Genomic DNA, 27,646 nt, shown 5'->3' with positions numbered 1-27,646 from the left:
CAATCTCTTCTTTCCTCCTTCATCTTTGTAAAGAATATGAGGGTAAAGAGGCAGGAAAAGTAAAAAATAGAATAAAGATTCACCTATAAAACAGAATAAGTCAGTCAAAAGGATTAGAAAGCAGAATCTAACAATATGTTGTTTACAAGAAACATACCTGAAATATCAAGATTTAGAAATAGTTAAAAAAAACTGTGGAATCTATTACACTTCAAGAAAACTAAAAAAAGTATAATTTAAAAAAGCTACTATGCTTTAAGCAAACTAAACAAAAGCAAGGGTAATATGCATGATTTTAGATAAGGCTGCAATAAAAAGAGAGAACATTTACTAGGACATATTAGGTACATAACATGCAGAAATAAATGAATACTGTGCGATAATGTTTGATAAGCCTCAAGGAATCCAGGCTAAGAGAGCCTCATAATAAGATATCTAGATATCTTAAGTCATATCTAGAAAACTCCAAATGAAAATATGACAGACAAGAGAATGACATCATAAACAAATTAGACCAGCAAAGAAGTAATTGCCTTTTAGATCTATGGATAAGGGAAGAGTTCATAATCAAGCAAGGGATAGAGAAGATCACCAAAGGAGAAATGAAAAATTTGATTATATATAGTTTTAAACTTTTTGTACAAACAAAACCAATGCATTTAAAATTATAAGGGAAACAAGTAGGTGAGGAAAAATACTCTTGTAGCAACTATATTAGATAAAGGTCTTATATCCAAGATACTTTAAGGAACTGATTCAAATTTGTAAGAACAAGAGTCATTCCCCAAATAGATACATGTTCAAAGGAAGTGAACAGGCAGTTTTCAAGGGAAGAAATTCAAGCTATCAAAAATGAAAAAAATGTTCAAAATCACTAATAGTTAGACAAATGCAAGTGCCATTTGACATCACCAGATCGGCAAGATGATAGTGAATGTTCTGTGGATGGAGCATGTGGATCAACCAGGTGGACCCTTTATGACCCCCAGCCAGGAAGCTGATTCATAAAAGCTGGGATCAGGAATGAACATATGGTAGGAGAAAGTTAGGGATGCTGAGTCAAGAAAACCTTGGTTCTATCATGGCCAATAAATTATACATAACTTTTGACCTAGCAATTTAATTACTATATTTCTCTTTGAAGTACTTTGAAATACTTCAGAGATAAAAGAAAGACTGAAAGGATTCATATGTCTTAAATATTTATAGTAGCTTTTTCTGTTGGCAAAAAAAGGAAACAAAGGAAATAGCCATATACTGAAGAATAGTTGAACAAATTATCATATATGAAAATAATGGAATCCTATTGTACCATAGGAGCTAGCTAGGTGGCTCAGTGGATAGGCTCACTTCCTAGCTATGTGACTCTGGGCAAATCACTTAACCTCCATTTATCTTTATCTGCCAGAGAAGAAAATGGCAAACTACTCCACCAGTATCTTTGCCAGAAAAAAAAACCCATAATGGAGTCATGAAGAGTCCAACACAACTGAACATCAACAACACTGTGCCATAACCTGGGAAGAACTATATGAACTAATGCAGAATGTAGTGAGCAGAATCATAATAATAACAATACTATGGAGAAAAACTTTTGAAATCCTAAAAAACTCTGATCAATGCAATAATCAAACACAGTGCCAGAGGACTGATGAGGAAGCATGCTACCTATCTTTATGTTTTTATGTTATTTTATTTTGTTCCAATTACATGCAAAGATAGTTTTCAACATTCATCTTTCTGTAAGCTTTTGAGTTCCACCTTTTCTCCTGTCCTCCCCTCCCTTCCCCCTCCCCGTGGTAGTAAGTAATCTGACATAGATTGTACATGTACAATCATGTTCAACATATTTCCTTAAGTCATTATGTGAAAGAATAATCAGAACTAAAGGGGAAAAACTGTAAGAAAGTAAGAAAAAACATAAAAGAAGTTTTAAAAAAATGAACATAATATGCTTTGGTTTGCATTCAGACTCCATAGTTTTTTCCTCTGGATATGGATGGCATATTCCATCATAAGTTTTTTTTCCTTTTCCCCCCAATTGGGAGTTGGGTTGGAAGTATGAAGAGATATAGGAATAGGGTGGAAAAAGGAAAAGAAGGAAAAGAGGGTCATTAGGACATCTTTTTTTTAAAAAAAGAGGAAAACAGAAGGAAGGCCAGAAAAAAAGGACAGATAAGCAGGACACTTCTGAATAACGTGAAATATTTAGAAATCTGAGATTTCATGTGCAATTCTATACTGTTCTACCATGTAAATGGAAATGCCCATTGGGGGGGAGTTTGTTAAAATCTGAATTAAAAAATCAACATATTTTTTTAAGAAGTCAAAAAATCTACAAGCTTATTCAGAGGTTCAAAGTTTTGCTACTGCTTGCTATTTGGGTAAATAGTTTATGTTGGCAGTATTTGTCTTGGAAATTCTCTGGGCACAAGTCTCACCCTTCATGTGTATATTTCCTATTATTTAAGGTCAGTAGAATCTTTTTTACAACAGATGTGCAATTGTCTCTTGGTTCAGGTGTCCAAAATCATCAGAGAGGGCTTTCATAGCCATGAGTCCATATGCTTTGCATAACATTTCATTTCTTTCTTATGTATTCAGTAGGATTTCTCATGATGAAATTCCAGCCTCCATCATTCTAGAAACAGTGGTTTGCCTTCAGGGGAACTTAGCTCTATTTCCTTAGTATCATTCTGTTCCCTCTTATCCAATATTATTGCTAGTTCACTCATTCAATCATTCAACAAGCATTTATTATTCAACATAGAACTGCATCCTGCAGCTGGGCTCACCTCTACTTGTCCGTGTTCAACCGAGGTAAGGAGAGTTGGCTCAAAGCTTTGTAAATGACTTCCCCTAATGCTACACTGTTTGGAGGAAATCCCAGATTCTCAGCTGTGTTTCCCTATGTCAGGGACCCTGCTGCCTTCAGATCACAGATGGCCCATATACCCTCTCTGGGTGTCACCATAGTCTCTGATGCCTGCAGATAGGGCATCCGCAATCATGGAGGCTGGTGGCAGAATGCAAGAGACCTTAGGGGGAAAGCTGAGAGGCCTACTGAAGGAACAAGTCACAGAACATCATAATAGATTTGATATAAGAAAGAGACAGAGTCACTTTTATGGCCACATCCAAAGAGTAACTTGATGTTCTAGATCTCAGTTTTCACATCTGGAAATGGGGGGATTGGATTAGATGACCTTGAAGGTCCATTTCATCTTAAACAGTCATCATCCTCAGGCTGTCACCAGTCTAGCCAGTCCTCATCTTTTCCTACAGTCTCATTGCCTTGCAGTCATTCATCCAAGGCAACTTCAATAAGCATTTATCAAGCAAACCATTGTACTGTGTTCACTTGAGATACTAAGACAAAAATGAAACAGTTTCTGCCCTCAAATAGCCCATATTCCACTGGGGAAAACAATAGCCACAAAAATAAGTCCAGTAGAATATATATATATATGTTTTTTGCAAGACAATGGAGTTAAGTGACTTGCCTAAGGTCACACAGCTAGGTTATTATTTAGTGTCTGAGGTCGGATTTTTGAACTCAGGTCCTCTTGACTCCAGGGCTGGTGTTGTATCCCCTGTGCTACCTAGCTGCTCCCAGCAGAAAATATTAAAATTAAATCCAAAGGAGTTTGGCTTAAATGGCATCATCTAGTGGGGGATCAGGAAAGACCTTGATGAAACCTGAGAAACTTTCCAAAGAGGTAGAGGTGAGAAGAGCAGGCATCTCGTATGTGGGTAGCAAATATAAATGAATAGAGGTGAGAAGAGAAGACAGCTGGCTTAATTTTTGGCTAATTGTTGACAATATTCTGTGTTGTAAGATCACTGGGGGGGGTGCTTTTACAATAATGACAATTTTTCCTCAGTTGTCAAATCTAGCCTCTAAAACCCCTAAATGACTTCAGACCATGATAATTCATAGGATTCCAGATTTCTGTGTTGGAAGAAACCTCAGAGGCCATAAATGGTCAGATCCATTCCTGACTAAGAACCGCCCCCCACAAATATCCCAGACAAGTGGGCATCCAGTCCACTATGCCACCTAGCTGCCTATTGCTTGGACCTCTTGAGCAAAGCAAATGCCTCCAACTCAGTTTCCCTAACAGCAGAGATTACAAGCATATACTTCAAAGCTCAGCTGGAGTTTACATTCTGATGAAGGGAGCAAAACACATGGCAAAGAGGTAGCCAGGGAGGAGGACTCTGGTCCAGGAGGTACAGAAATGTAAAATGGGACCAGTAAAGGGAAGATTAACCCACTCTCTCTAGGAACAACAACAGAATTGACTTATTCCTGGTTTATGGTCCTAAAACTGGAAGCAGAGGGGAAGCTTTGGAAGAGGTGGCCAGTGATGAGGGAAGAAAGTGAGGCATGGTTGAGCCATAACTGAAATCCTATTCTGGGAGAGGTGGTCATCTGGGAGTAGGCTTCAGAGTAGAATCACCTACAGGCCTGGTCTTTGGTGTGATTTCTGAGGGGTTTGTTGTGGAAACTGTAGAAGAGGGATTGGGTCAGAAGTCAGAACCAGGAACATGGGTAGAACCTACCCAAAACAGATTTAGGTTTAATAAAAAAAAATCTAATCTAGCACTGATGATGTTCCGGGACCTGTGCTAAACACCTCACAATTATGATCTCATTTGATTCTGACAACAACCCTGGGAAGTAGATGCTGTTATTATCCCCATTTTAATATATGGAAATTGAAGCAGACAGAGGTGAAGTAACTTATCCAGGGTCCCACAGCTAGGAAGTGTCAGAGGCTGGATTTGAATTTTAGACCTCGTGACTCCATATTTATCTGCTCTCTCTTCACTGTGCCACCTAACTGCCCCATGCACAGAAAAGCTTCCTAATGGTTACTGCTATACAAGTGAAAAAAGTTTTCCTTCTTAGGTAATTCCCTAAATAGGTTAGATAATGAGGAGTTCCCTCTCACTGGAGATCATTTTCCATATGACAGCCTGGTGCTCTATTCCCTACACCACCTAGCTACCCCCATAGAGAGAATTCTTAAGGTACAGAGTTGGATTAGATGGCCAACTGGGTCCCTTTTAAGTATTTGAAGATACTTGTCAACACCCTCCCCAACCCCCGTCCAGATCATCCTTACTAGAGGCTAAACATTATTCTTTTTTTTAGGTTTTTGCAGGGCAATGGGGTTAAGTAGCTTGCCCAAGATCACACAGCTAGGTAATTATTAAGTGTCTGAGGCCGGATGTGAACTCAGGTCCTCTTGACTCCAGGGCCGGTGCTCTATCCACTGTGCCACCTAAAGATTATTCTTTCAGCTGATACTCATATGGCATGAATTCAGGCCCTCTTTCGGATGTGATCCTGCAGTGCCTACCATGTTCTCAATGATCTTTCAAAGATCACTGACAAGCTCAGCAATCACATGTGCCTAACGAAGTAGCTTATATGGATCATCAGGGGCAGCAAAGTGCTCTCTGACTATTTCCCTACTTATTATTGGTTATCACCATTTTATTAGCCATCTTTCTTCTCTCTTTCCCTGTTCAGAGATTATTTTTTAATGGAGAAAATCTAAGCAAAATAAAAGCTGAATGGCTTTTTATCAGTTCTCAGTAACCCACCTACCCCAAGCAGCATTTCTATCCCAAATATATTGAGGGGCTAATCAAACTTGACCCTGATCACTTGAATGAACATGAAGGAGAGGTGAGCCTTCATTTTGGACATTAATTGCTCCTTCCTGTGAAGTTATGAGCATCTCTCTTGGTGCCTCCTAGAAGATATTCCTTAGTGTCTTAGGTTGCCCCCAAGATGAATTGGATGGCTAGACTCCTGGAAGACTGAGGGTAGCTGAAGTCAGGGGACATTTAGATCCGAATGCTATATACATTTTCCTTTTTTAGGTTTTTTTGCAAGGCAATGCGGTTAAGTGGCGTGCCCAAGGCCACACGGCTAGGCAATTATGAAGTGTCTGAGACCGGATTTGAACCCAGGTCCTCCTGACTCCAGGGCCGGTGCTCTATCCACTGCGCCACCTAGCAGAGCACACACACACACACACACACACACACACATATATATACATACATATATATATATGTATGTATATATATATGTATGTATATATATCTATATATTTCCTTCTTTGAACCAATTTTAATGATAATGAGATTCAAGTACTGACTGCCACTTCCCCCATTTCCCCCTCCATTGTAACTATTCTTCATTGCACATCAATTTTTGGTGAGAAAATTTTCCCATTCTACTTCTCCCTTACCCCTGCTCCCAGTGCATTCCTCTTTCTCCTACCTTAATTTTATTGGAGATTATTCCAACATTATTGACTCACATCATGCTGTCTATGTAAACTACTTTTAACTGCTCTAGAAATGATAAAGATCTTAGGAATTACATATATCATTTTCCCATATAAAAATGGAAACAGTTTAACCTTATTGAGACTTATGGTTTCTCTTTCCAGGTTACCTTTTTATATTTCTCTTGAGTCTTGTGTTTGAATGTTAACTTTTCTATTCAGTTTGGATCTTTTCATAGAATATTTGAAAGTCATCAATTTCATTAAATATACATTTTTCCCTGAAGGATTATACTAATTTTATGCTGGGGAGTGATTCTTGGTTGTAGTTCTAGCTCTTTTGACTCCAGAATTTCATATTTTAAGCCCTCTGCTCCTTTAACATGAAACTCACTAAACCTTATGTGATCCTTTCTGTGGCTCCATAATATTTAAATTGTTTCTTTCTGGCTGCCTGAAGGATTTTTGTCTTTGACCTGGAAGCTCTGAAACTTGGCTATAATATTCCTGGGAATTTTCATCTTGGGATCTCTTTTAGGAGGACTTCAGTAGATTCTTCCAATTTCTATTTTACCCATCTTCTAGACTCTTCCTTTGATCATGCCTTTCAGGTAGTCTAATAATTCTCAAGTTTCCTTTTCCTGATGTATTTTCCAGATCAAATGTCTTTTCGATGAGATATTTCAGATTTTCTTCTATTTTTTCATTCTTTTTGCTTTATTTTATTCTTGATATCTCATGAAGGCATTAGCTACCACTTATCCAATTCTAAATTTTAAGGGATTATTTTCTTTCTGTACCTCCTTTTTCCATTTGACCTAGTCTGTTTTATAAGGTGGCATTTTCTTCAGTATTTTTTGTGCCTCTTGTTACCAAGCTGTAAATTCTGTTTTCATAATTTTCTTGTATCACTCTCATTTCCCTCCCCTCCAATTTACACCTTTATGTCTGAATCTTCCCTGCCACTCTAGTACCTTTTATTGTGAGATTTTTTCATTTTTCCAGTCTATTTCTTGACTTTGAACATTATGTTAAAGTTGGGTTCTGCTTGCCTGAGGATGGAGAGCTACTGTCTTGAGTTTCAGGCTTTTTCATGCTATTGATTTCAGAACTAGTTCTGGGGATCTGCAAGTTTTCATTGCTTCCAAGATGGTGTGACCCTGGGAGAGGTTTTATCACTGCCATCCTGGTCTGAACACTGATCTTTATCCACCAAGGAGCCCTGATTCCTGGCAGCTGCATGTGCCAGTGCTCCTTTCTGCCCTGAACCTGAAACCCCAAACTGTTTCTGTGCAGTACAGTTTCCAATCAGCACCAATTATACAGTGACAGAAGAGTCCCCTGTAATCTCTTTTTGAGTTTTTGTCCAACCCCTTCACTATTTCTGAGATAAGAGTTCCTGAAGTTGTGGAGCTGTGATGGCTATTGCCCCTACTGTATGTGTGGGCTCCAGATAGAGCTCCACCAGATCTCCATCCTGGTGTTACAAATTTCTCTTTGCTAAACTTTTTAAGTTTTCTAAGACCTGAAAAATATTTTACTCTGACTTTTTTGTTGCTTCTGCTATTTCAAAATTTGATTTGAAGCATTACTTTAAAGTTATTTTGCAGGAAATGTTGGGAGGGTTGAGTTGGGTAGCTGCCCCTAATCTACCATCTTGACCCTGCTTGTGGATACTTTATTCACATCTTTTTTAAAAAAAAAGTTTTATTTTATTTTATTATTTTCTATACTAAACATTTATTTTCTTTACCTCTTTCCCCTTTGGAAAAAAAAGAAAAAAGAAACAAAACCTTTGTAGCAAATATGCCTGGTTAGGCAAAAAATATTCCCACACTGGCCATGTCTAAAAGTTGATGTTACTTTGTATCTCAACCACCTTTTTTCCCATGAATCCTTGAAAAGGGATAGGTGCTCCAGATGTCCCTTGGGGTACATGTTTAAGTTGGAAAACTCCTATTGGACAAGGTGTCTCTTTATCTTCAGATAATATATCTGCTGATATGCCCAACAGATAATCTAGGATATTCTGAATTTATGACATCATGTTATTGAATCACTTTCATTCTTTTATTCAGGATTCAGTAGTTCACACACATTTAATCTTGGTGTGTAACATTTTTCTTTACTATCATTGACTTCCTGCTGATCCATAAACAAGATACTCCATTTCTCAGCTCCAGGTATTTTATCTTTCTCTCTGTCCCCCATGTTTGAAATGCTCTCCTTCCTTTGTTCTGACTACTGTCCTGTCTGGTTTCCTTTAAAGTCTCAAATAAAAGTTCAGCTTCCAAAAGATACCTTCACTAATCCCCTTAATCCCAGGGCTTTCCCTCTGTTAATTATTTCCTATAACACACACACACACACACACACACACACACAAACATAAACACACACACACACACACACACACACACACACACACACACACACAGACACACCTTGTTTGGTTTGCACATTTTCTCTCTCATATTAGATGGTAAACTCCTTGAAGGAATGGACTATCTTTTTCCACTTTTTATATCCCTAGTGCTTAATATTGGGCACATAGTAGATAATTAATGTTTGCTGATTGTTTAAAATCACCATGAGTGAGCCATCTAGATCTCAGTACTCTAGGATGATACCATTGACTAATAGCTTCTTTCTCCCTTCTGCATCTTAAAATCACTTCTTTCAATACTCAGTTCATGTACAATATCCTATAGGATCTTTTCCTGATCCCCTAAGTTTTTAGTACTCTCTTTCTCTACTCAGCTTATCCCATATCGTCCACATGTTGTATCATGCCTCCCCCCCCCCCTCTCCTCCAGTAGAATATAATCTCCTTGAGAGCAGAGACTGAGTTTCCTTTTGGTTTTGCATCTTCAACATCAAGCACCATGTCTGGTTACAAGCTGTCATTTAATAAATGCTTCTCCAATTGGATTGCAAGTAATTTGGCCCAGATCACCCAGATAATAATAGCAGAGCTGAGATGTATAGTTCCTTACATCTGGTACAAACAGGGGTGGGGAGCTGGGGAACTTGAGCACTTTCACATGATATAAGCCACATCAAAATTCTCTGTTTAACCAAACCTTTGAAGTTTCAAAGAAGCCAGAATGTTCATTTCTGGGTCACTTTTACCTTTACACTTATGTCAGTCAATCAATAAGTATCTATTAAGCACCCACTATATGTCAATCACTGCACTACATCCTGAGAATGCAAAAAGCAAAAGATAGTCTCTGCTTTCAAGTCTCATGGGGAAGATGATGTGTATCAAACAATTCTATCCAAATGGGATGCAGATAGGAAAAACTGGAGATAATCAAAAGACAGAAGCCATTCAAGTTAAGAGGGGTAGAGAAAGGCTTCCTATAGAAGGTGTGATTTTAGCAGAAACCTGAAGCAAGTTAGGGAAATCAAGAGGCATGTGCAAAGAGGGAGATGATTCCAGGTCTGGTGGCTTTCCAGTGAAAATGCACTGTTGGGAGATAGAGCCTCTTGTTTGTAGAACAGCCAGGAGGCCAGTGTCACAGGATCAAGGAGTACCTTGTACAAGATACAATTTAGATTAGATTACTCACAGTCATGGGGGGGGGGGATAGGGAAGGGAGGGAGATGTAAAAATGTAGAAATCTAAAGCCTTCAAAAAGATGAATGTTGAAAACTCTCTTTGCAAGTTAAGCTCATAGTAGGTACTTAATTAATGTTTGCTGATTGATTAATCAAAATCAAATGACATCAAAAAAAGAAAAAGAAAAAATTCAAAGTGTATTTGCTGAGGAGGCAAAAATCCTGGAAGGTAAGGGAGGTGGGTTATAAAATATTTTGTATATTTGATTATGAAGGTGATTTCGGAGCCAGAGTGGTTGAGTAAGGGGAGATGATATAGATAAATCTTTATTTTTTAATTTTTTATTTATTTAAGGCAATGGGGTTAAGTTACTTGTCCAAGGTCATACAGATAGGTAATTACTAAGTGTCTGAGGCTGCATTTGAACTCAGGAGGTCCTCCTGACTCCAGAGCCAGTGCTCTATCCACTGTACCACCTAGCTGCCCCCATAGACCTGTACTTTAGAGAGAGCTAAATGAAGGGGCTGGAGTAAGAGGTTTGAATCAGGCAGCCCCACCAATAGGCTATTGCAATGGTTCAGGTATATGGTGATGAGGGCCTGTACCAGGGTGGTAGCAGAGTCAGAGGAGAGAGAGGTAAGAGCAGTTACCCAGGTAAAATAGATAGGTCTTGGCAACAGATTGCATAAAGACAAGTGAGAGAGTGAGGAGGCAAGGAAGATACCTCTAGATATGAACCTGGATGACTGGGGAGATAGTGATATACTCAACAATAATAGAAATGTTAAGAAGAGAGGAAGGTTTTGGGGAAAAAGTTATTGAATTTAGTTTGGGATATGTGGATATACAGGACATCCAGTTTGAGATATCCAATAGGCAGTTGGAAATGAAAGATTAGAGGTCAACAGAGAGGTTATGGTTGGATAAGGAAATTTGAGAATCATCAGCATAGAGATGATAGTTGAATTGATGAGAGCTGATGAGATCACCAAGTGAAATAGTATATAGATAGAAGAGAAGATGGCCCAGGACAGTGTCCTGTAGGGCACTCACTGTTACCAAGCATGATCAGGATGAAGATCCAGCAAGGATTACTGAGAAGGAATAGTCAGATAGATAGGAGGAGAGCCAGGAGAGAGTGGTGTCTGAAAACCTAGAGAAGAGAGTATTAATGAGAAGGCAATCAATAGTCACATGTTTCAGAGATGGATGACGACTGAGAAAAGAAAGCCACTGGATTTGACAATCAGAGATCATTGGTGAGCAGTTTTGATGAAATTATGAGATTAGAAGCCAGACTGTAGAGAATTAAGAAGAGAGGGAGAAGAGAGGAAGTAAATGCATCACCTTAGTAGACTACCTTCTCAAGGAATTTAGCCATGAAAGACAGGGTGGAAGGATCAAGTGATGTTTTTTTGAGGATGGTGGAGACATAGGCATATTTGTAGATGGAAGAAAGCAATCATTAGGGAGAGACTGAAGATAAGTGAGAGTGTGGATAATGGCAGGGGCAATCTACTAGAGAAGATGGGATGAAATTCAATCACTTGTGCATGTGGAGAGATTTGCCTCTTAATGAGAGAGATGGGGGGGGGAAGTAGAAGGAAGCAGAAGGTTCAGGGTGATGTGAGATGAGGAGGAGGAGGAAAAAGGGAGTATTCAATGAATACTTCCAATTTTTTCAGTAAAATATGAAGCAAGGTTCTCAACTGAAAGGGTGCAAGTAGGGGAGCCATGGGACATTTAGGAAGTGATGGAAAGGTTTGCAAGAGCCACTGTGGTGAGTGGGAGAGCAAGTTAGGTATAAAAAGATTGCCTTACAACAGTAATGGTCCAGTTAAAATTATATTTAGTAAATTTGTAAAGGACCCAGTCAGCATGGTTTCATGATTTTCTTCTGCTTTCTCCTGTTTGATTCAGCATCACGAGAATAAAAGTGAAGGTATCAGATGGTCTTAACTCTCATTTTCCAACTGGTACATCATAGTGATGTAATATTTGCCTCTTCCCCTTTCTGATCTGAATACTGAGGAAAAACAAAGTGTGTGCATCTCCAGGGGTACTTGTGTGATGAGAGGTATAATAGTAACTGAGAGAGCCTAAAGAAGATAGAAAGGAGAAGGGGCTCTGAGGAGAAAGCAGGGAAAATGAGGAAAGGAAGAGTAATGAAAGATTTTTGCCTTGATCTTCCTCTGAGTAGATGACACTGAATGGAGAACTTTATAAAGATAGTTGCCTCAACTGTCAAAATTTTCTGGTATGAGAAACTGGAGATTAAATGGGTAAAACTCTTGAGCCATACAGGATAGAAGAAAGAAGAGAAAGAGAAAAATATGCCAACCTGGTAACTTCCCTCTCCTTTTTTCAACCTGTAGGGAGCAGGTTCATTGTTGAGAGTCAAGAGCAGATTTGTGGGGAAGGACTCCATTCCTACATCTTGGGACCAAAGTACTACAGTGTCTCTCGAATATACCCTATTCTCTGTTCTGATACTGCCACCCCTCTGGTGCAGGCTCTTATCACCTCATATCTGGATTACTTCAATAGCTGGTGGGTCTGCCTACCTCAAGTCTCTCCCCCTTCCGGCCCATCCTCCATTCAGATGCCAAAGTGGTTTTCCTAAAGCACAGGGCCATGCAATAAACTCCAGTGGCTCCCTATTACTTCCAGGGTCAAATATAAAGTCCTCTGACATTCATTCACAAGCTGGTCCTTTCCAATCTTCTTATACTATACTCTTTTTTATGATCTAGCCATATTAATTTTGCTTTTTTTCACACATGATACTCCCATTTCCCTTCTCCATGCCTTTGCACAGGCTGTTCCCATGCCTGGAATGCTCACCCCTCTCACCTCTGCCTTTTAGTTTCCCTGGTTTTCTTCAAGATTCAATTCAAATCTCATCTTCTGGAAGTCTTTCCCAGTTCTTAGGTCCTTTCCCTCTGAGCTTCCCTTTGAACTACCCTGGATGTATCTTCTATGTACCTAGTTACTTTCATATTGTCACCCTTGTTAGAATGTGAGCTCCCTGAAGGTAAGAATTTTAGCATAATGCCCAGCTCCTAGTTGTGGCTTAATAATTGCTTGTTCACTAATAGACCAATGTCAAATATTATATACTAGAATTAAAAAAAGAAGTCCTTTTCATACATTCCCAAACAAAGAACAAAGAAATTGCATCCAGTAGGAAAGCACTTCTTTCTCTGTTCCTGGGAATCAGCAAGACCTGAACATATTTGGTAAAGAAAATTGAACATTTTTTCACAGTACTGACAATAGTCAAAGTGAAGTTGGCATTCAGTGTAATATAAAATGCTATTGTGATTTATAATGTAAAATTATAGTCGTGGCACTTAGAGCTGGAAGAGACCTTGGACAAAGAACATTTCATTCTACCCTTCTTATTTTAGAGTGGAAGAAACCAAAGTATAGAATAGTAAAGTGGCTTTTTCAAGGACACAGAGGTTAGAAGTGACACTTACAGAGGTCCAATCCTATTACTGTTAATGCTATTATGGAACTGCCGATAACAATGGGCACAATACTTGCATGCAGTTAGGATAGTACTTTATTGATCTGGTTTAAATGAAATTCTCAATTGTGAATTTTTCTGTACAACAAATGGATTTTCTCCATCCTTGTTGAGATATAATTGCTTTTCTCTCACTAAAGATCACAAACACTTCGGTGAAAATTCAAGAATAATGAGAGAGAGAGACTTCTCATCCATCCCCATAGCTTTATCACATTTGTTTATCTATAACCATATATTGATTAGGATGTAAAGAGGATCCTTAGACTACCTATCCAGCAACTTCCTGGATATTATGGTTACTGGCCTTAACAATCACTGGGCAAGGAAAGAGGTAGGAGATACCTAGAAACTCGGAGGCAAAAAGAAAAATATATGCCAACCAAGTCTCTTCCTACTCCTTCCAAGTTGTAGACAGTTGCAAGAGTCTAAAGAACTGCAAAAGTCTCCAATAGGATTTTTCATTTAACATGCAAGATAAAAGACACTTTTAGGAAGCTGCTGGCACTAAATGCTTATTAATATGGCTGCCTAGTGAGTATTGGCTAGCTTCTTGAAGCCCAGATAACAAATCAATATTTATGTTTGCTAGAGCTGGACTGACTATTGGGTAGTTCAGGTAAATACCAATGGGACTAGTACTCTAAAAGACTGCCTATTCTCTGTAACTTTGGGGAGTCCTGAGTTTAAAGACCTTAAATTTGCATTTTCTAGTTGATTGACAGAATTTTTCACATCAAAAATAGCATATTAAACAGTCAGACTTCCTTCTTTCAGTTCATTTCAATCCAACAAATTCCCTGATTTAGAAATCCAATCCTAATCTTCTAAAGTATGACTAAAATATAAAATACTACAGTCACCAAAAAATTAAATCTGTGAGTCACCCAAAGAGCAATGGAGACATGCATGATATTTACAGTTATTTTCTTTTCCTTTAGGGGGATCCCTAGATTTGAGGATCAACTTTTTTTAGGTTTTTGCAAGGGAAATGGGGTTAAGTGGCTTGCCAAAGGCCACCCAGCTAGGTAATTATTAAGTGTCTGAGGCTGGATTTGAACTCAGGTACTCCTGACTCTAGGGCCAGTGCTCTCTCCACTGCGCCACCTAGCCGCCCAATCCCTAGATTTGTAATACTTTTCAACTATGGTTGGTGTTTCTGGGCTGTCTGAGCATTGCAATACAACACCGGTTGGTTGATACCAATTCTAGGTAGATCCAAGGAACCCACTCTGAAACTTTCTGGTAGCCCTGGAACCATCCACTGTTTTGGGATATAGAGTTTTTCAAGAAACTGGTATTTATGGCCAATTTGGTCATGCCAGAAGCCTAATCTGAATTAACTGTCTTTGTTTTTGCTCTCCTAACTTCCCAGAGATTCTGGCTGATATCTTGTACAGTCCTGGGCCGAAAAAAGTTACTTACTGTAGCTGTTCATTGGATTTCTTCATCACTGTTCAGTCTGATACAGACTTCAGTGTTTTGCTAGACTAGGTACATGAGAGCCTGCTTCCTGTTCAGGTGGCCATATTGGCAAGAAGTACTTTTGCTCAATTTTCTGTAATCATAACTACAGATGTATTCAACTTTTTGATTACCGTAATTTATACGAGTATTATGCTCTTTTGTTTCCAAAACTTTTCTAAATGAAATCTAGTATTTTATTGACCTTTTTGGACAAAGTAACAAATTTGCTGGATCCTTATTGCAGATCATTCCCTCTAACTCTAGGTGTCCCACAGGGTTCTGTCCTGGGTCCTTTTCTCTTCTCCCTTTATACAGCTTCACTTGGTGATCTTATCAGCTCCCATGTATTTAATGACTATCTCTATGCTGATGACTCTCAAATATACCTTTCCTGCCCCAACCACTCTGTTGACCTCCAGTCTCACATCTCCAATTGCCTTTTAGACATCAGAACTGGATGTCCAGTAGACATCTTCAACTCTACATATCTAAAACAGAACTCATTATCATTCATTCTTAAAGCCTTCCCCCCTCCCACTTCCCCTATTACTGTACTGGGCAACATCATCCTCTCAGTCCCATAGGCTCACAATCTAGGAGTGATCCTAGACTTCTCACTGTCTCACATCACCCATTTCCATTTGCCAAGACCTATCTATTTCACCTTTGCAACATCTCTTGAATATGCCTCCTTCTCTCCTCTAATGCTTTCTACCAATCTGGTACAGACCCTCATCACCTCACACCTGGACTATTGCAATAACACAGTGATGGATGTACCAGGCTCAAGTCTCTCCACACTCCATTTTCCACTCAACCACCTAAATAATTTTCCTAAAGAGCAGATCCCTTTATAACCTTGTCCCTTTCTACCTTATAGTCTTCTTATACCTTACCCCCTGCCAACTCTTCTATCCAGTGGCTCTGGCCTCCTGGTTCTACAACCAAGATGCTCCATTTCTCAGCTCTGCCCATTTTCTCTGGCTGTCCTCCATGCTTGGAATATTCTCCTCCTCAACTCAATCTCCTGGCTTCCTTGTTTCTTTTAAGTCCCAATTAAAATCTCATCTTCTATAGGAAGTTTTTTCCCCAACCCCTCTTAATTCAAGTACCTTCCCTTTGTTAATTATTTCCTATTTATTCTATATGTAGCTTGTTTGTACATTTTTGCATGTTGTCTCTCAAATTAAAATGTTAACTCCTTGAGGGCAGAGACTATCTTTTGCTCCTTTTTGCATCCCCAACACTTAGCCTGACATACAAAAGGAGGAGTTTAATAAATATTTATTGACTGTCATAGCTCTAGAGTTAGAAGGGCACTCAAAGGCCCTCTAGTTCAACTTTATAGATGAGGAAACTGAGGCATAGGGAGATTAAGTGAATAACCCAAAGTTATATAGGTAGCATTAGAAGCAGAATTTGAACCCAGATCTTCTGATTCCATATTTAATTCTTTTTCCATTGCTAGTTACTATCTTCTGGGAAATATAACTTCAAGCTTCCTTTTCTTTGTTGTAATTGTAATCTATGTCTAGCACCTTAAATAGGCTTATTTAATCTATATTCAAGTTTGGGGATGACTCTAAAGAATCACCCTCTCTTTGGCTCATGGTATTCCTATTCAGAGGTGATGATGAGTAATCTCAGTATATAGCTTGAATTTAACTCACAGCTATAATTGCAGAAATGTAGGCAAAAGAGTAATGAGCTTCCATATATGCTTTTTAAAAATATTTTTTAAAAAATTTATTTTGAATTTTACAATTTTCCCCCTAATCTTTCTTCCCTCCTTCCACCCCCCCCACCCACAGAAGGCAATCTGTCAGTCTTTACATTGTTTCCATAGTATGCATTGATCTAAGTTGCATGTGATGAGAGAAAAATTATATCCTTAAGGGGAAAAAAGAAAGTATAAGAGATAGTAAAATTACATAATAAGATAAGGTTTTTTTTTATATTAAAGGCCTTTATATTTTTTATATTAAAGGCCTTTGGTCTTTGTTCAAACTACATAATTCTTTCTCTGGATACAGATGGTATTCTCCATCCCAGATAGCCCAAAATTGTCCCTGATTGTTGCACTGATGGAATGAGCAAGTCCATTAAAGTTGATCATTAATCCATTAAGATGACAAGGCTATATTAAGACTTCAGGGTCATACAACCAACAAGATAAAAAAAATGAGTTTCTTTTTTATCCTCATGACCTCTTAAATAATTCCAAAAATATGAATCTTGCTCAAGAAACAAAGTAATTTTGGCTATCTCCATGATGTAGGACACCAAGAACCCAAATAAGATAAAAACTGGAATAACTAACAGCAGAGAAAACTAATCCCTAACCGCAACATGCTCACTCAGCAGCCCCTCCCTCACCTTATACCAATCTAGCAGGGTCGTACAAATCAACTCAAATACTTAGAACAGAATTCAAATATCCCTCTCTCCTCCCAATCTCTGAGTTACAGAAAAACAAAATTCAATACCTTATCCTCTCTGGGATATTTTCTGAATTGTAGCTTTCTGTACTGCAAAAGAGCTTAGAGAACTGAGGAATAGGGAATTAAGTCAGGACATCTGTATGTATAGCTGCACAGCACTCACTAAGTCTGAGAGAAAGAACGTAGCACCTATCAAGGACTAGGTATGTGCCCCCAAAAGTCATTGGGAGCAGAGGCTGAAGCCAATGAAATGTGAATTTCCCAGTCTGGGAGAACAGTGAAATGGCTTTGCTAAGAACTCAGGGAAATGGCTATCAAAGGGAAAGGGTCATAGAGGGTCCAATAGAGGGAAAAAAACCAAATTATCAAAGATATTAGAACTGAGAACAACTAGATAAACCAACAGGAAAGATATTAATAATAGTAAGGAATATGGCCCCTGCATCAACTCAAAGAATCCAAACATCTATGAAGAAATATTGCAAGATAAGGAAAAAAGAATCAGTACCTGATGAAGCACAAGAATCTTATGTTTCATGAAAATCAGAATCACTAATGAAAAATAGATGGACATTCAATAAAAAGTGGTGTTCAAAGCATTTCTAGAAAGAAAAACAAACTTGAACAAATTATTCACTTTTCAAACACAAACAACAGAAATAAAAGAAAGGTAAACAAAAACAGCAACCAGTGACTACAACAACAAAATAATAAGAGAGACTATTAAGAAAATTCTTTCTAAAAGTACAGAAGAAGATAAGGTAAAAAGAGAAAGCATATAAAAGCAATAGTGGAGAAACATTTCTGAAACATCATAGCTTAAACATTATAACATCCTACCTATGGTGACTCAATGTTTTTGTGTAACTAAATTACAGAAGGGGAGTGTGCCTAAAAGGGGAGGGGGCAGAAAGAAGCCAGCAGAGAATCAAGACAAATCCTAATCAAGACAAAGATCAACAAAGAAGGGGAACCAACTCCTGTAGTCTCTCAGGAAGAAGAGAGGGTACAGGAGAATGGAGGAGGAGAAAAAGGGAGAGATTGAAATTGGAAAAGAAAGGGGTAGGGGAAATCTTGTTTCACTGTGGGAAGTGAGCACCATTGATTAAAGTTCTGATGGGGAAGAGAGATATTCTATACAAGGAGGTTAGGACCTTAAAGTGGGTATGATTTGCAGGACTTGATACTTAGACTACTCATCCTGTTCCAGGAGACAGGAAATAACTTTTGGGGAAAAGGTATACTCAGAAGATGGTATGGATCCTGGAGACTGTATGGCAAATGGGGGAGTGGGGGAGAAACCATCTGGAAGGCTAAAGTGAACTGCGCAATCAGGAACATAGGAAAATTTCTATTATGGGACAATAGTCTCTTCTATCACCTGCAAGGGATCCGAAGGAAAGATCTATAAGGTAATAACATAAAAACTAAATAGAAGAAGGCATTTCAATTAGAAGCTTTAATTTCATGTGAAATATAAAGACTAAAGAAGGCTAAATAACTATAAGGGCCATGAATCAAACAATAAAAGTCTAGGATAGACAGAAATGGAAGACAAATAATGAAGAGAATTATGGAAATAAGTCTTTTTTAGAAGGCAAAATTAAGTTTTAAAAACCAATGAACCAAACAAGGTGAAAGGGATGAGGGAAGGAGGATTTTACTTGGCTACTTAAATGAGAGGAAAAAAGACAGGAAGAATAAAGTAACTAGGTAAAGGGAAAAAATGGAACAACATAAGCAAAAGGAAAGTGGGGAGGGATCTGAAAGTAAGGGGAAAAGACACAGCATCCAAGGGCAACATTCAATTTTAAAATAAATTTATAATATACTATAAAGAAGAATGGCATTGTGTACTATATCCATTCACTATACCACAATCTGTCTTCCCATAAGAGGGACAGGAAATTTCAATATCCTTCAGTTCTGGATAAATCTAACAGAAAAATAACAAAAAGGACAAAAATAGAATTGAACACATTGTTGGAGAAACTAGAGCTTAAAGACTTGCAGTCTCATCTGCACAGGACTGTTAAAGAATATACAAATGTCTAAATATCATATGGAAAATTTTCCCAAAACTGATCATGTATTAGGGCATGGAGACACTGCAAACACATATAAAAAAGCAGACATGGAAAACAAATCCTTTTACAGACCACAATGCAATAAAAATAGTAATCAGTATAGGGACAAAAGACATAAACCCAGTAAAAATTTAGTTAAAAAAAAGATCATAGTAATAGTCCAGGGTGTGTGAGCCTATACTAAGGTGATGGTAGAAAGGACAGAGAGGAAGAAATGTATGGAAAAGAGATTGTGAAAGTAGAATCAACAGTCCTGGATAACTGATTCAATGAGAGGTGAGTGAAGTATGAAATTAAAGGGTAGCTCCAAGGTTTGAAAAGTGGGAGTGGTGCCCAAACGGAAAAAGTGAAGTCAGAAGGAGGAATAAGTTTAGGGGGAAAAGATAATAAGCCCACCTTTGGACAGGATGAGTTTAAAACAACTGAGATATTCCTATTGAAGTGACCTATAGATTGTTGTAAATACATGAATCTGGTGGGCGCTCTTGTAAATGGATCCTTAATTGAAGAACAAATGAAGTTATGACAACCACAAGCCATTTACATTTAGAAGTGGGGTTTGCCTATCTAGGATCACCTCTTGGGAAATAGCAGGAAACATAGTGAAGACTAACATCAGCTTGATGCTGCAATGTATGGAAGAATTTCCTATCAACTACACATTGAGAAAATTCACCTGGTGGTTTCTAAAAGGGTCAAATGCCTGTTCCCAATGGATGTGATTATTAACCAGTAGTAATCATCTAGTGATCGCTGGTTTGCTACATCTTCAAAGTGAATGGGGGGCGGGGCTAGGTAGCACATTAGGGACAGCTAGGTAGCGCAGTGGATAAATCACCAGCCTTGGAGTCAGGAGTACTTGGGTTCAAATCCGGCCTCAGACACTTAATAATGACCTAGCTGTGTGGCCTTGGGCAAGCCACTTAACCCCATTTGCCTTGCAAAAACCTAAAAAAAAAACAAACCACAAAATGAATCACTACATTTATCTGAACAGTGGTGGATCTGGCTCTTTGCACTTGCTTTTTTTGGGGGGAGGTGATGTGTTGCTAGACTCTGGGCATATCTCTTACCCTCTCTGAACCCCAGCTTTGTCCTGTCAAATGAGGGGGAGGAAGAGGGACCAAAGGCTGTTTTTCCTGGGACAAATGAAAAGGTTGGCCTGAGTTCAGCTTTCTCTTCGGTCAAATAAGAAGGAGTTTGAACAGAGCCAGGTGTTTGGGCTGTGTCCTGCCTCTCTTTGGTAGTGGGTTTGGGCTGTGTCCTGCCTCTCTTCGGTAGTGGGTTTGGGCTGTGTCCTGCCTCTCTTCCGTAGTGGGTTTGGGCTGTGTCCTGCCTCTCTTCGGTAGTGGGTCTGATGAAGCCTAGGGAGCTCCTCAGAATTCGGTTTTTACATCATTGAAACACTGACTATATCAATGCAAACACTGAAAGAAATGCTCACTTTCAATTAGAAGTAAACAGAAAGATGTCGTTTTGTCACCCAACCTTACAGAGCCCTTGGAAGGCCCCTGTCAGATGCTCAGGTGCCTAGGGAGCCCAGGGTTGGGGGGGCGGGGCCTGTTAACCTTTCCCCTTTCACTCAGGGAGTAGTGGACACCATCTCCCCTGGCCAGCGGCCAATCAAAACATTCCTGGTCACGTGGGGCCCCGCCTCCGGAACTCCAGACCCCTTCCCTTAGGAAAAACCGCCTCGGCTTTGGGGAGCGGGGCTCGCTTCCCCCTCCCGTTTCCACAGCTAAGCCTCCCCCCCCTTTTGCCGCGTTCCTCACTTTCCTAGACGCCACGGCGCCAGGTCAGCTGTTTTGGTTTCTCTTTCCGTCCCGCAGCCGGGATCTCAACGTCATCTCCCTGCGCCGCTCGGCTCCTCCTCCGATTGGCTGAGAAGAGGAGCTGCCGGCGCTCCCCCCCCCCCCCCCCCCCCCCCGCCTCTGGGTTTTAGTTCTTGCCTTAACTCCTGCTTTACGGGACTTGAGAAAAGTGTGTGGGGGGAAACAGAGGAAGAAGGGGCGGGGCTTCTGGGCCCGGTTTCCCCACCTGTGAATGAGTTCTGGAAGCAGCTTTAATGGAGGCTGGGGGCTCGTGGGGGGGGGGGGGGGGGGCTGCAGCAAACGGTGGGACTTCCGAGGCGGCACCCAGACAAACGCCAAGACTCAGACACAGAATCCGGTAATAAGTCAATAAACAAATGGGGAGATCGAGCCTCTGCCAAGCTGAGACCGGAAAGGAGACAGGACCCGGTCCCCCAATTGTGCCTAGGGTGTCGTATGGCTAGTGGAAGAAGGGGCCTGGGTAGGGACAGGAGTTTACAGGCCCGATTCAACAAGGCAATTCCGCATAGACAAGCAAAGGATCAAAGTGTCCAGGTCTCCGAACGCAACTGTTCAAAGATGTCCCTACACAGGTGTCGGATGAAACTAACGCATCCGGTATAAAAAGGATGATTAGCCCTGGAGGTGACCTCAGTGATCTCCAGGGCTGTGACATGAAGGATCAAGCCCAGGCAGATTCAGTCTACCAAAGTGGGATCAACAGAACTGAATCCACAGGCTTCTTACAGGGTCTTGTGGTTTGGCGTTCCCAGCATTTCTCAAAGACCAACTATCTTGTCTAAGCACTAAGTTAGGAAGGGATTGCAAGCTGTGTCGGTAGAGGGCGCACCGATACCGACAAAATGCCATATATTTTTTTATTAAAGATTTTGAGTTTTACAATTCCCCCCCCCCCAGTCTTGCTTCCCTCCCCCCACGGAAAGCAATCTGTCAGTCTTTACTTTGTTTCCATGTTGTACATTGATCCAAATTGATTGCGATGAAAGAGAAATCATATCCTTAAGGAAGAGACAAAAAGTATAAGCTATAACAAGATCAGACAATAAGATATCTGTTTTTTTTCCTAAATTAAAGGGAGTACTCCTTGAACTTTGTTCAAACTCCACAATTCTTTCTCTGGATCCAGATAGTATTCTCGATTGCAGACAACCCCAAATTCTCCCTGATTGTTGCACTGATAGAATGAGAAAGTCCATCAAGTTTGATCATCACTCCCATATTGCTATTACCTGTACAGTGTTTTTCTGGTTCTGCTCATCTCACTCAGCATCACTCCACCAAAATGCCATATTCTTAAACTATTGAAACTTCTGAAAACTGTTTCTTGTATTAGGTTTTTAAGACCTCTTATTTGATTTAATTTTGAAAGTAATTGGTTCCTAAGTATTCCCTTTGCAATCTAATATTTGAATCATCTTTAAATCTGGTTTTGGATTTTAAAGAAGGGCTCAGTTACAAACAAATTCTACTCTTATCAACATTCCTTGGTGATGCTCTGGTAATACTCAATGCTCAGGAAAATTTATTTAAAATCATTGTGATGATTTAAGACTATAGATTCTGTGCTCTGCCGCACAATATTATTTATTTCTACAATAGATCCCAAAATGGTGATCAAAACAGTAGCTCTTAAAAGTCTGAACCAGGCAGAGTTCCTTCCTCACCTATTTTTCCAAAGACTTTATATAAAATTGGAACCAATTGTTCCTTAAATGTTTGATAGAATTCACTTCTGAATCCATCTGGCCGTGGAGATTCTTTCTTAGGGAGTTCAAAAATGACTTGTTTAATTTCTTTTTTCTGAGATACAGTAGTTTAGGTATTTAATTTCCTTTTCATTTAACCCGGGAAACTTATATTTTTGTAAATATTTGTCCATTTCACTTAGATTTCACTAAGATTATATAATTTGTTGCCATAGAGTTGGGCAAAATAATTGCAGATTATTACTTTAATTTCCTCCTCATTGGTATTGAGTTCACCTTTTTAATTTATGATACTAGCAATTTGGTTTTCTTCTTTCTTTTTTTAATCCAACTAACCAGAGGTTTATCAATTTTATTGGTTTTTTTCATAAAACCAACTCGGTTTTATTTATTAGTTCAATAGCTTTCTTGCTTTCAATTTTATTAATTTTTCCTTTAATTTTTAGAATTTCTACTTTGGTATTTAATGGAGGGTTTTTAACTCTATGACACCAATATGTTGCTGATACCTAAACCAGGAAGAGTTAAAACAGAAAAGGAAAATCATAGACCTATCTCCCTGATGAATATAGCTGCAAAAATCTTAAATAAAATCTTAGCAAAACAATTACAAGTTATCACTAGAATAATGCATTATGACCAAGTAGGATTTATCCAAGGAATGTAGTGTTGCTTCAATATTAGAAAAACTGTTAGTATAATTAATTATATCAACAACAAAGCTATCAGTAATCATATGATTATATCAATACATGCTGAAAAAACTTCCAACAAAACATAGCACCCATTCCTACTAAAAACACTAGAGAGTGTAGGAATAAAAGCATTGTTCCTTAGAACAATAAGCAGTATCTATCTGAAACCATCAACAACCATTATATGCAATGGGGATAGGCTAAAGGCATTCCCAGTAAGATCAGGGGTGAAACAAGGATGCCCATTATCACCATTACTATTCATTATCGTATTAGAAATGTTAGCTTCAGAAATAAGACAAGAAAAAGAAATCGAAGGAATTAGAATTGGGAAAGAAGAAACAAACCGGAGTGGCTAAGTGGCGTACTGGATAAAGCACCGGCCTTGGAGTCAGGAGTACCTGGGTTCAGATCTGGTCTCAGACACTTAATAATTACCTAGCTGTGTGGCCTTGGGCAAGCCACTTAACCCCATTTGCCTTCCAAAAAAAACCTAAAAGAAAAGAAGAAACAAACCTCTCTTTGCAGATGACATGATGACAGACCTACAGAATTCCAAAAAATCATCCAAAAAACTACTAGAAATAATTAGCAACTTTAGCAAAGTCGCAGTATATAAAATAAACCCACATAAATCTGCAACATTTACATATATATATATATATATATATATATATATATATATATATAAACTAGCAAGATACAGCAGAAAGAGCTAGAAAGAGAAATCCCATTCAAAGTAAATTTAGACAATATAAAATACCTAGGAGTCTACCTCCCAAGACAGACTCAAAAACTTTTTGAAAACAATTACAAAACACTTCTCATACAAATTAAATCAGATTTAAATAACTGGGCAAACATCAACTGCTCATGGATAGGTAGAGCTAATATAATAAAAATGACAATTATACCAAAACTAAACTACTTATTTAATGACCTACCAATCAAAATTCCAAAAAATTACTTTAATGAGATAGAAAAAGTTGTAAGTAAATTCATGTGGAGAAAGAAAAAGTCAAGAATGTCCAGGGATTCAATGGAAAAAAAGTGCAAAAGAAGGTGGCTTAGCCTTACCAGAACTAAAATTATAAAGCATCAGTCATTAAAACTGGTATTGGCTAAGAAATAGAGTCATGTATCAGTAGAATAGACTAGGTTTAATAGGAGGAAGTAAGTAATTATAGTAATCTGCTGTTTGATAAACCCAAAGAGTCCAGCTATTGAGATAAAAACTCTCTTCAATAACTGCTGGGAAAAGTAGAAGTTAGTATGGAAGAAACTTAGATTAGACCAATACCTCTCACCCTATACCAAGATAAGATCAAAATGGATACAGGATTTAGACATAAAAAACAATATTGTAAGCAAGCTAGAAGATCAAGGAGTAGTTTACCTGTCAGATCTATGGAAAGGGAAGCAGTTTATGACCAAGCAAGAGATGGAGGACATCATTAAAAACAAACTAGATAATTTTGATTACATTAAATTAAAAGGCTTTTGCACAGATAAAACCAATGTAACAATCAAGATCAAAAGAAATGTAGTAAATTGGTGTTTGTGTGATAAAGTTCTGAGATTTCTTCAGTAAAATATAGATTGAATCTGGTTAGCTATGTACCCCTCCTTGACAAAGCAAACTCCTGTGGTATTGGAGTCAACTGACTTCATTTTATCTGTTGATATCTGGAGAATCATTCAATTCCTGGGATTAAAGAGATAATATGGTTTCAGTTTGAATTTTATGCTCCTTTCCCTAGTTTGCTTTGTTTGAATTCTATGCTCCTTTCCCTAGGGTAGTTTTCATGTTTGGATTGTAAAACCACATTCCTCATTAAGGAAAGTGGGTCCGTTGGGGGTGGGGGAATTGAGTTAGGATAAATGTGATTCTTGAACCTTTCCCTTTTGCCTCAATCTCTCTAATTGATTGTGGCCCCTTTCTCGAGAAAGGAATAAAGCCTTCTGTTCATACCTTGAGACATCTCTGAAATTTATTTAAGTGGCATTTGTCCCACACAGTTTGGGGGATCGTTCGGGATAGCATGTGCATTGGGGACCTCGGTTTCTCAGAATTTGGCAAAACAGCGCTGCTGCCACAAATTCTGGTAGTTTGTCGTTTTCTGGGAAGCCTTGGTTTCCCCTCTGTGCAAATGAGCAGAAGTGGAAAGACTCTGTAGGAAGAGAACAGCAAATCCTCAGCAGGAACCTGAAGTCAGTGAGGACAAAGAACAGTGATTAAACCTCTATGCATAGAGACCCAGAAGAAGGTAAACCTATACCTTGGAATCTGAGGGCACTAGATTCCTGAAGGGTCCATTTGGGTAAGTCTAGACCTTGGAATCTGAGGTTACTAGATTCCTGGAGGGTCCATTTGGGTGACTGAGGGTTGGGGGTGACCCCTTCCGGTTTGGGTGTAAGGAACTTGGATCTAAGGGCACTTGATCCTGAGAGGTCTCTGTCAATATTGAAAATGGGAAGGACCCTGTCCTAAGCCTTCCCCTGTGGCAAATCAGGTAAATAAGACTAAAATATAAGGAAAAGTAAGAAGAAAATGATTAAGTACTGTAATGAATTTGGTCTGCCTTTGGGAGGGAGAGCCCTCTCTGCATTCCTGAGATGTCAGGAATTTGCCTTTGGCCTGTGTTTGGAAATCAGTTTGGAAAATTCTGTTGCATTTTGTGTGATCTGTGTTTATGCCTTGTCCGTCTTTATGTGTTTAGAATGTCTATTTACTTGTGTGATTTGTTAAACAGGGAAAGGAGGAGTTACTACCAGTTCCATCTCCACCATCTCTCACCTATGTGTACATTATTTATCTGTAACTTCTCCTTGACTCTGTAAGGATGACACCCCTACTTATGCCCTTCTACTTATGGAAAGGAAGAGGGGAGGCAGGGTGAACATGTTCTCCACTGAGAGGGAAAGAGAGATTAGTGGGTGGCAGTACCCCTGGGTCTGACCTAGATTCTCAGTCCCTGATCAGAGGTGCACTGTGGCACAGGATTCTGATCCAGAGGAGAAAAACACCAGTGGCATATGACTGAGTCAGTTCAGGGTGACTTGTTTATAACTGACTGGCCAGGATATTTACCTGGGGAGTAGAATATGTCTGAATATGTCCAGAAGCAGGGTGCATATATTCTGGATTGTACAACTCAGAGATAGGTGGCCTCAGACTCACGTGAGATTAATGATGGTACCTGGATCCTTTGTAAAGATGTGCAAACTGGGCCATTTATTAAGGGAAACTGATAGTGAGTTAGTATGGACTTGCAAGAAAAGTGAGGAAATGGCCATTTGCAAGAAAAATAATTTAAGGAACATCACTGGGAATATTAGCTATTCTTGGGTTAATCCAATGACACAAAATCAGGAATTTGGTCAATTTTGGAGCCAGGAAGACCTTTCTAAAGACCTTGGTATAAAAAAAACTTGCAGTGGAAGGAGGTGCAATAACTTTGGAAATGTACCTATTAACATGGTGATTATAGGGCTTATCTAAAAGGGTCCCTGGGAAGTAAGGAGGTGATCAGGGAGTTGTTATTTAGATTTAAGGGCCAATTCAGAAATGTGAAGAAATCTCATCAAAATAAAAGAGGGGGGATTGTGTGGGATAAAGTTCTGAGATTTCTTCAGTAAAATATGGATTGAATCTTGTTAGCTATGTGCCCCTCCTTGACAAAGCAAACTCCTGGGGTATTGGAGTCAATTGACTTCATCTTATCTGTTGATGTCTGGTGAATCATTCAGTTCCTGGGACTAAAGAAATAATCTGGTTTCAGTTTGAATTTTATGCTCCTTTCCCTATATTAGTTTGCTTTGTTTGAATTCTATGCTCTTTTCCCTAGGATAGTTCTTGTGTTTAGATTGTAAGACCACATTCCTCATTAACCATCGTGGGTCATGGGCGGGGGGATCAAGTTAGGATAAATGTGATTCTTGAACCTTTCCCTTTTGTCTCAATCTCTCTAATTGATTGTGGCCCATTTCTTGAGAAATGAATAAAACCT

Source organism: Macrotis lagotis, chromosome X (genome assembly GCF_037893015.1).
Source record: "Macrotis lagotis isolate mMagLag1 chromosome X, bilby.v1.9.chrom.fasta, whole genome shotgun sequence".
NCBI classification, from domain to species: domain Eukaryota; kingdom Metazoa; phylum Chordata; class Mammalia; order Peramelemorphia; family Peramelidae; genus Macrotis; species Macrotis lagotis.
The sequence above is the reverse complement of the archived record's forward strand: the minus strand, read 5'-3'. Positions refer to the sequence as shown.